Here is a 9,314-nt window from a genome sequence, read left to right as displayed (position 1 = left end):
AAGCCCTGGCTAATGATAGAAGAACATCCATGACGTTGTGACTCCTTCTCGCTGAAAGTCACTGACACGTCTGACTGCACATTGTCCTTACCTGGAAATTCCAGCAGAGAGCAGCAATAGCATGCTCTGCTGCACAACAATGTAGAGAGGTCTTGGCAGAGATCAGCTACTGCTGCAGCCAACAGTTTATTTAAGGTAGCACACATTAAAGCTTGAGCCAGCAGGTGGCAGTCTAATTCTACAGGAGAGGAGGGACACATGCTGGATGGAGGATGAATGACAATGAGATGTGTGCAGGGTCAACTAGGTCATCGTGTTTTAGTCTGCTAAATGCAAACGGTTTGAGTTTCATACTTCTGCTCATGCATATGCATTAGATATGACTAATATCTGGAGGTCAGCTTTTTATAGTTGGGGAAAGTAAAGCACTGGTCTTTTGTGAAGCACTGGAATTTTGTGAAAAAAATTACTAATTAAAGAAGCTCATTTTGTCTCTAGTTTTCTGTATCTCACACACACTAGTGTTTCATTGTTTGTTCCTTCTGTGTCACGCATACTTTGTGTTTCCTGTCACCATCATTATCGGAGCTTGTTTCATGCTATAATTGGACCTCTGTTGACATAATAAACATTCATCCTGACTAAATTATACTGTATATAATTATTTCAATATCAGAGCTGCACTGTTGTTAAAATCCATGTAATGGCTGTCTGTGTGAGTGTAATTGTGATGAGTGTTTGTGAGTCTATAGGGGGCCTGTTACGAAGAACTTATTAAGTGTGATTAGAATTTTGTCATGAATTATTCATACATAAGGACAGTAAGATATAACACAAACATACACATTCCTGCACATTTGTGCATCACACTGCACAGTACTCATCATACTGCATGAATACATACTTAACCTCAACAACCTCAAAGCTGTTATGACAGTTATGTGTAAAGATTCAGATCCTTGCTGTTTGCATCACGGTCAAGTCAGACACACACAGGGAGAGTACTTTAAGGATTTATGTGAAGGCACTAAATGAAATTAATAGGATTAATGCAACGTCATTTTTCGAATATTTCCAAAATCCCACAAATTCTTTCAATATGAAGTGTCTAAAACTAGATAAACATTTAATCCTCTTTGTAATTGCTTCTATCAGAGTACAGAACAAAACAACACATCCAAACCGCCAAACAGCAATGCCACACACACACACACTGGCCATGACTCAGTCTGGGCTGATGTGGGTTATGCAACCCCTCCAGCGGTGCAGATGGAGCTGCAGATTACTGGCCCCTCATATGTTTATTAGTAATCTCTCTGTTTGTAATATTTGTCCTGATCCTTATATAACCCAATATTGAGTTCAGGGCCCCTCTTCCATCTCAACTACTATTGGAAGACCCAGGAAATTTCTTTGCTGCTGTATAATGCATTCCCTGAGATGGAAGGATGGGGTGACTGGAGAGTTCAGTAGCCAGCAGTCTAATCTTAACTGGATGAACTCAAATCTGAAATGGAGAGATCAATGGAAGTGTGATTGGCAAGAGAACAGATAAATGATGGATGCTTATTCAGTGTTTTCTTTCATCTGTATCACACAGGGTCGATTAATGAACTCATTCAGCGGTCTTGAATAGAAGATCTGACTGGAAAACAGGAGGTCAGTGCAATGGTTCAAAAACTGCGTGAGTCAGAACATACTGACTTTCACATCCAAACAGCTCACTGTGGAGTAGATCACTGGATGTGGGCTGGCCAGTTTGCATGAGTCTGGCACTGGTCTGGTTAGATGGGAATAGGGAAACAAATATGAGGAAGACAGCCAAAGAGAGAGAGAGTAAGAGGGAGACTGGCAGGCAGATAAATAGAAGGGAAGCAGATAAACACTAGACAGCTGTAGAGCCGCCTTTCTGACGATCAGTTTCAAATCAACAGCCCACCAAAGGCCTCAACCATCTGTCTCATACGTGCTATAAAGCACTGTTTTACACATGTGAGTGACATCATCTTATCTCATGAGATCTGTGATAAATCCATTACTCTTACAATCTTGTGAGTGGTTGACCTCTATTGGACTTAAACAAATAAAATCTGTGAAAACCAACCTGTCTTCATGACGTGGTAAAAGAAGTATTCAAATACATAAATAAGAGTACACCAGATTACAAAAATGCCATTGCAAGTAAAAATGCCTGCATTAAAAATATTACTGAAGTAATAGTATGCACATATTGTAAGTATTAAGTAAGTACTCAGTATGCAAGCAGAATGTTCTTCTAATTCTATAACGATTATTAATATGGTCATCAAGATTATTATTACCTAACAAATGATTACTGATGTTTAAGCACTGTTTTAATGTAACTGGAAGTACTCTTATGTCTTTTATATACAGTTGGGTAGTTTAATGCACCACAATGTACTGTATTTTAAGAGCTAATCTTAAGTCATCTGTAAGGCAACTAGTAACTATGGCTGTCAAATAAATTCTTCTGAAATGTAGTGGAGTGGAAGTACAAATAGGATAAAATGCCTAAAACCTGCACTTATTATAAGCAGCACTTAAAAAGTAAAGGTACATAGTTACTCCACCACTGCCTTTATGTGTGCTAAAGACAGAGAAATAATGACTGAAACCACTCAAAGACAAACATCCACAGAAGTTAACACTCAATAGTTCCCTGTGGATCGTGGTTACCAGATATAGTTGTGACTAACAACAGGATGTGGGGTGCTGTTGAGATCAATATGTTCCACACTGATAACTACAGTGCAGGATGCTGAAGCCAGTTGGTAATTTAATTCTAATGTTTAAGAAATAGGAGACGCTAGTACACATCAAAGGAGCATGGCAATATTGATTATGGACCATGTTAGTTATACATCAGAGTAAATAATTTTATTGTATCAGGAAGTCATTAGTAGCACAAGGTATAAAGTCAGGGCAATGGTAATTACCACAGTGAAACAATAGTTATGCTGTAAAGTGTCAAAATGTAAGAAATTATTATTTTCAAGATCAGTTATTCTGTTTACTATTCTGTGATTAAACAAGCTGTAGTCCCAAATTATTCAGCTTACAATGATATGAAAGAAAAAGTTCACACATAAGATGCAACTTAATTGTGATTTAAATTATTTATCAAATCCAAAATATGTCTTAAACAAGTAATCATTTCACCACAAAATGCTGTTCATGATTGCATGTGAGTAATATATCCCACAAAACAGAACATGCTGCATAGAAAATCAAAGCAGCATATTATTTTTTAAACATCTTTTTGGACCAATTACCTCAGATAAAACTTCAACTGATGTTTCTCAAACACAAAATAAATCACATTTCTGTAAAGAGCCCTTTGTATCACTATACAAGACAAAAATATATACTGGTATGCAGCACTTTTTATTGGGATGATTGGCTTGTCACATTGGTATATCCCATCACTCTTCCACTCTTTAGAGAATATTGCTACCACAGTTAGTGTTTTGGCTGCAGTACATTCACTACAATAAATACAATATTCACTTGTTACTGTGAGACTGAGTGTTCAATCTGTCATTTCTGGTGAAGCCTGTCTATAAATATCTTATTCAGTCTTTACAGGAGCTCACAAAATGAAAGAGAGGCACACCGGGACACGAGTAACATTTTTGCTGTTGCTTTTAATCCCATGGCAGTCGGATCGGTGGAAGCCGAGACTTGTGTGTCAAATAGGGAGACTGTCAAACAGGGCCCTCGAGCTCCCTCTCTGTAAACAACACATCAAAGACTCCCCTCTTCCCCTGCATTTTATCATCCCCACCAAATATCGGCCCTTTATCTCCGTCTGTCTCCCTCTGCGCCCTCTCTTGACTCTCACACACTTTCCTGACTTTTTCAGGCGTTTGGTTTCTACCTGTCGTCTGTTTGCAGCTCTGTCGTCATCATCATAGGTGCTGCAACTGGCAAACACCAAACCGCTTGTCGGCTACAGAGCTACTTTTTCTTCTCTAATATGTCATCGTCACTCTCAACCAACCCCATCACCCCAAACTTTCCCGTTACAATTCATTTTGTTTTTGCTGTTTCCCCTCCTCTTCCTCTCAGTTGTCTCATACGGAGGGATGAAAAAGAATGGAGCAGAGGAGGAGATCATGGTCTGCCTGTGTAGAGCAAAGCAAACAGACTGACAGATGGACAGTCCCAGCGACGCACAGCAGAGATAAGAGGATTGGGCTTGCTTGTTGTTGTTGGTCTTGCCACAACTCTTAACGCAGTTAGCTCACTCTGAGCTCCAGTGAATGGCATAAATGAGGGGCTGATGGTGGAGAAATGTAACAGTATGTTAGACAAAAGGACTTACTGAGCGAAAATAATGACAAGAATGGAAGAGAAATATAGAAGAGTCTTCTAATACCGTGAATCCACTTTTTCTTGATTTCTGCTTGATCGACAAAGTCTACATCTCAAGTCTGTGTTTTCAAGTTATTATCAGGCTGCAGTCAGCAGGTACTTCTGTTCAGAATTCTTCTGCTGCGGATGAGCTGTGAAAACTGGCAATTTCTCTGGGTGTGAAGGCACCTTGCAGGCCTTGTAGAGGATGACGAAGAGGATGAGGATGAGGACACCCACCACAGAGTTACAAACAATGGCTATAATGGTCCACACAGACAAACCCATCCTCAGATCATGCTCCATGGTTGACTGAAGAGCAGCCTCACTATCGTCACATCACACTTCAGAGGCGGGTCTGAGGTCTGCGACTGGTGCCACGTTGGCCACTTCAACTCCACAGATTTTCCCTGACAAGAAAGAAAATGCATCGCATCAACATGCTGAGTTTATTTTCACAACACATGCAAACATGCCCCGTGCACACACACGTGCCCGCATACTTGGCCACAGTTAACCTGCCTGTCACGTGGGCCTACTAGTGAGGTCGCCTTAGTAAAGATTACTTTCTCTCTGCCAAGCTAGTCACTAGGCCAAGGTGGCTTTATCCCTGCAGACGCTATATATGGAACAACCTACGTAGGTATGTTTAGTATCTGCATGAGGGTTTTTATTCTTTTTTTGAGAGGCAGTAAGTGTTCTTGCAGTGTCAAATACAGAGCATTACAAGGGTTTCTAATAAAGAGTGTTATTATGATATCTCAGTACCTGTAATGTACAAGAAAAGTGCCAGACAGGTGTAGAGACAAATACATTCTAGGGACTTTGTTATGTATAATAATCTGTGGATGATGGGAGAGTAATACAGGACAAAAAAGTACCTTTCGGCTGTGGTTGTGTTGAAACATCTTAATACAGGCAGAGAGCGATGAAGTTATTAAACTGATAAAGAAGCTGCCAGAAAGCACTTTTTCTCGCTGAATTATTTTGAATGAGTTTCAGCAGTAATGGGTTTTTTTTTTAGGAGGATCACGTGGGAATATAGTTGCCAGTTTTGTGGCTGATATTAAATGGGTCACTGAGGTATGCTGGTGTGTGTGTGTGAGTGTGGGAGAGAGAGACTGACAGAGTGAGAGGGAGGGAAGTCGGTTCAAGCATGTGAGTTGGAGAGTGTGAATATTTTCCCTATCAGAGTTTAACAGATAAAAACTCACGCTCATCTCCTCCTCTATCTCTCTTCCCTCTAATGCAATTCTAATGAGACCACATATTTCCTCCTCTCCCCAACTAAGGGAAATGCTGCAACAGTCCAAGCCCACTGTTGAGAACTCATTTCAAAGTTATCCTTCCCGTTATAGGCATTTTATGACCAAGCCAAATAAAGATGTATTGCTCCAAGTCAGAGTAGGTGGCAGTGATGCATTTGATCTGCTCTCCAACGCATGAAGTCGGTCTTTGTTTGTACCAGATGGGTCCCTCTCAGGATGCTGGTGGCATCACTGGAGGGAGAATTACCCTCATAAACACTAACTGGGATTGCTGTCAATAAAACGGCCCTCGCTGCTTTGCAAAATATTGCCAAAACATCCTGAGGAACTTTCTCGCAGAAGTCAGGTGATACTAAATGTAGCGTAACTGGTTTACAATTTCAATTAGAGCAAAAGCGAGGAATGTGTAGGCTACTAAATGACAGAGAGACGTGACAGGGAAGAGTCTGAATGTGTGTGTGTGTGTGTGTGTGCTAGAGAGAGTAATCAAATGAGTGTGAGCAATGTATTAGAACAGACGACTGGTTGCATGCTGATACTGATTTCAAACAACCAGTGGTGCATATAACAAGAAGCATACAGCAGTCACACAAGTTATTCATTATCACCAATTATAACACATTTTCATAACCCACACTTCTCAAAGTAGATTGTTCATGTTTTAATAACTACAAGGATAATTTGTTCTCATTTGCAAGATAAATAAATTTCCTCTGAACACTAGATCTGTTAGCGACCGAAGAAAGCAAATGTATTCAAACAGAACATAAAGAACCCAATGTTACCAAATAAATGATGGTAATTGGTGAACTGATATTACAAAAAAAAAGTTTACTTTGTGCACTTCTAACAAATTTGATGCATCACTGCTCTTGACAGGTAAAAGATATCTGGTGAACGCTGTTGTCCATTTAAATCCTTATTGCTCTGAGATGGAAGAGGCTCAACCTCATTCATAATGTGTCAGTGAGGCACTTCACTGATTCAGAAGTCTGTATTGTTTTAGTTTCAAAGGTTCAAAGATCAGAACAGCACATGACTGACGGACTGCACACAAACATACATAAACACACATGCACACGCTCCCTTACGTCACGATCAATACACAGACAACTACAGTCTGCCAGTTATGTAATGGCTGTGTGCTCTGTGGCTGTAGCAGGAAATTGCTGAACTTTAGGTTGAGACTGGAATCATGCAACTGCAAAATACAGCATGAGTGTTGTGCTTGTGCTCGCATGTTAGAGTCTGTGAATGGTCCCATTGACCAGCATAAAGGCCTTTTGTGTATACATACAACAATCTAATTTAAATTGATGCAAATGCTAGCTTACATGCCAAACAGTGTGTGTTTACAGGAGGAGTCAAATGGGCAATGCAGCCACACTCAACTTGCACCTGCAGTGACCACATGGAAAACAAAATACTTGTGCATAATGCATCACCTTGCAGGGTCTCATGTGACTGGACCTTCCTCCCCAGCTAATATAAGAAGCTGCATGGCCACAAGTTCACTGTGAAGTTGAGTGTTGATGCTATTTATTACTATTTAACACTTGAGCAGCCAAATAATTGTTGATTTGTCCAACTGGGCATAATCAGACATTGTCTTATAGGTGAAAAACTATGCTTATTACTGTTGGGTATTTTACAAAATCATTATACATTGCATACAATTTTAAGATTCCTTCAAGAACTTTTGTCTTAATAATGAGGGCAATTAATGTAAAGTTATGACATTAACGTCCCTTAATGCACGAAACAAAAGTCATTTCCTAAATATTATGCACAATAGGACTTAGGTTAAGGTGGAAAAACTCCAAGAAACACTGGATGGCATTTGATTGTATTCCAATACGTTGCTTGCTTTATATGCTTGCAGTATGACTATAAACACATACACATTTCATACAACCGCCTACCTAATTCTTCCCTCTGGTGTCCGGGGTCCTCGCGCTTATAAATACTCCGCGCGCGCAACAACGCTGCAAAACATGTTGATTTATAAAACAAAAAAATTCAAAACGAGCACCGGTCTTCTGCAACTTCACCAAATTGTTTGTGAAGCGGGAACTTTTGTCTCGAAGTAGGTCAGCAAACTCTGCTCGGGCGTTTGGGACGGTCAGCACCGGACTGTTAATGAAGTCAGGCTGACGGAGTCCCGGCCGGTTCCCAATGACTGCCGACCGACGCGGGGCGACAGAGCGGAGATGCTGCTGTCAGTGTGGCCGCTCGTCATCGCCCAGTCCCTCCCCTCCTCCAACCCTCCCTCCCTCTCCCGGTCTGTTACTACCGAGCTATTTATACAAAGAACGCTCGAGGAGCATCCCATCAAGGGCTTTTACACTCGCGCACCTCTGTCAAGATCCTGTGGTCAACACTTTTGCACAGTGCAAATGGTCAACAACAACAACCCAAACAGGACAGGACAGGAAAACAGTAACATGCAAAACACAAGCAACATTCAGCCTGGAGAAGAAAAAGAATACAAAGAAGAAGAAAAAGAGCTATGGCTGCACTCACAATTGCTAACCAGTGGTGAAGTAAGTACTCAGATCTTACTCAGTTGCACTCTTACAAATAAAAAACTAAATTGGCATCACAATAAACTTAAATTACCAAAATCACTAGTAATGTAGAATGGCCCATTTCAGAATATTGTGTATTATATTATTATTATTATTGTTGATCCATTCATGTGTACATCACTTAAATGTTTAGGGTCACAACTCTGCATCAATAAAGTCTTATCTTAACCTATAATAATACATCATAATTTAAGTCCCTCCCCAGTTAAAAATATGTTTTTCTTTTTGTTCCTACAGTTGAATGTTTGAGCTTCACTTCACAGAATGATGTATGTGACATTAAAAGGTGGCTCAAGTGTTAAGTTTCTGTGTGCTCACTGAAAATACCATTTTCAAGGGCGAGCCTACAAACATCATTTGTGACATCACAAAGCGTTTGGAAGCCAATCCTGGTCTAATATTTAACACAAAAATGTGATGTGGAAACGTGAAGCCTCCAGTGCACATACACTGAGAATGGACTTTACAGTAAAGCAGGAAACACCTGTTGTCCAGCAGTTAAACTTATATTTATAGAAATGAGGAGGAGTAAATGTCATTGGAAATAGTTTAACAAGATAATTGAACATTTTGTGTGAAAAGATCAGATACAAATTACTCAAAGGAGAGGAATTTATATACATGTTAAAACATGCCTGGGGGTATCAGTAAGCTGACAGATAAATGTAGTGAGAGTTGAAGCATAAAGCAGTGGGGAATGGAAATTGTAATTAAGTACAGTACTTGAGTAAATGTAGTTACTTTCACCACTGATGCTAACAATAATGTATTACTGAGAACTATAAGCAAAATGAATTTATTGTCAAATCAAATGCTGAAGGACTCATTTCAAAAGTGCACAGTAACAAGAGTATTATGGTCTTAATACGACCAGAGCTGCAGTGAATTACAAACACCTTCCCTGCTTAGTACACTTAAAACAAGTTGCATGAAGCTGAATAGCAGCTGCACAAACTTAAAACTTGTTGCTCCCTCCTTTTTTCATTGGTATTCAGCACAACAGCATGATGTCCCTGAGGGATTCTGCTCGGCTCTCTCTGTCTCCCTCTCTTTGTCTGTCTGTGTGTGAGAGAGGGAGAGAGAG

General features: G+C 40.1%; 1 long non-coding RNA gene across 1 annotated transcript; it reads right to left on the bottom strand.

The window, feature by feature from the left end:
• Positions 1-2,913: 2,913 nt before the first annotated feature.
• On the bottom strand, positions 2,914-7,878 carry LOC118325135. Its single transcript, XR_004796590.1, has 3 exons — positions 7,565-7,878; positions 4,400-4,784; positions 2,914-4,300 (listed from the first exon to the last, which is right to left on the bottom strand). It is a non-coding gene; the product is annotated as an uncharacterized LOC118325135 (long non-coding RNA).
• Positions 7,879-9,314: the final 1,436 nt, after the last annotated feature.

Source organism: Morone saxatilis, unplaced genomic scaffold, assembly GCF_004916995.1.
Source record: "Morone saxatilis isolate NCDOM2014 unplaced genomic scaffold, NCSU_SB_2.0 Contig16, whole genome shotgun sequence".
NCBI lineage: Eukaryota > Metazoa > Chordata > Actinopteri > Moronidae > Morone > Morone saxatilis.
This window is presented reverse-complemented; position numbering and strand designations above follow the sequence as displayed.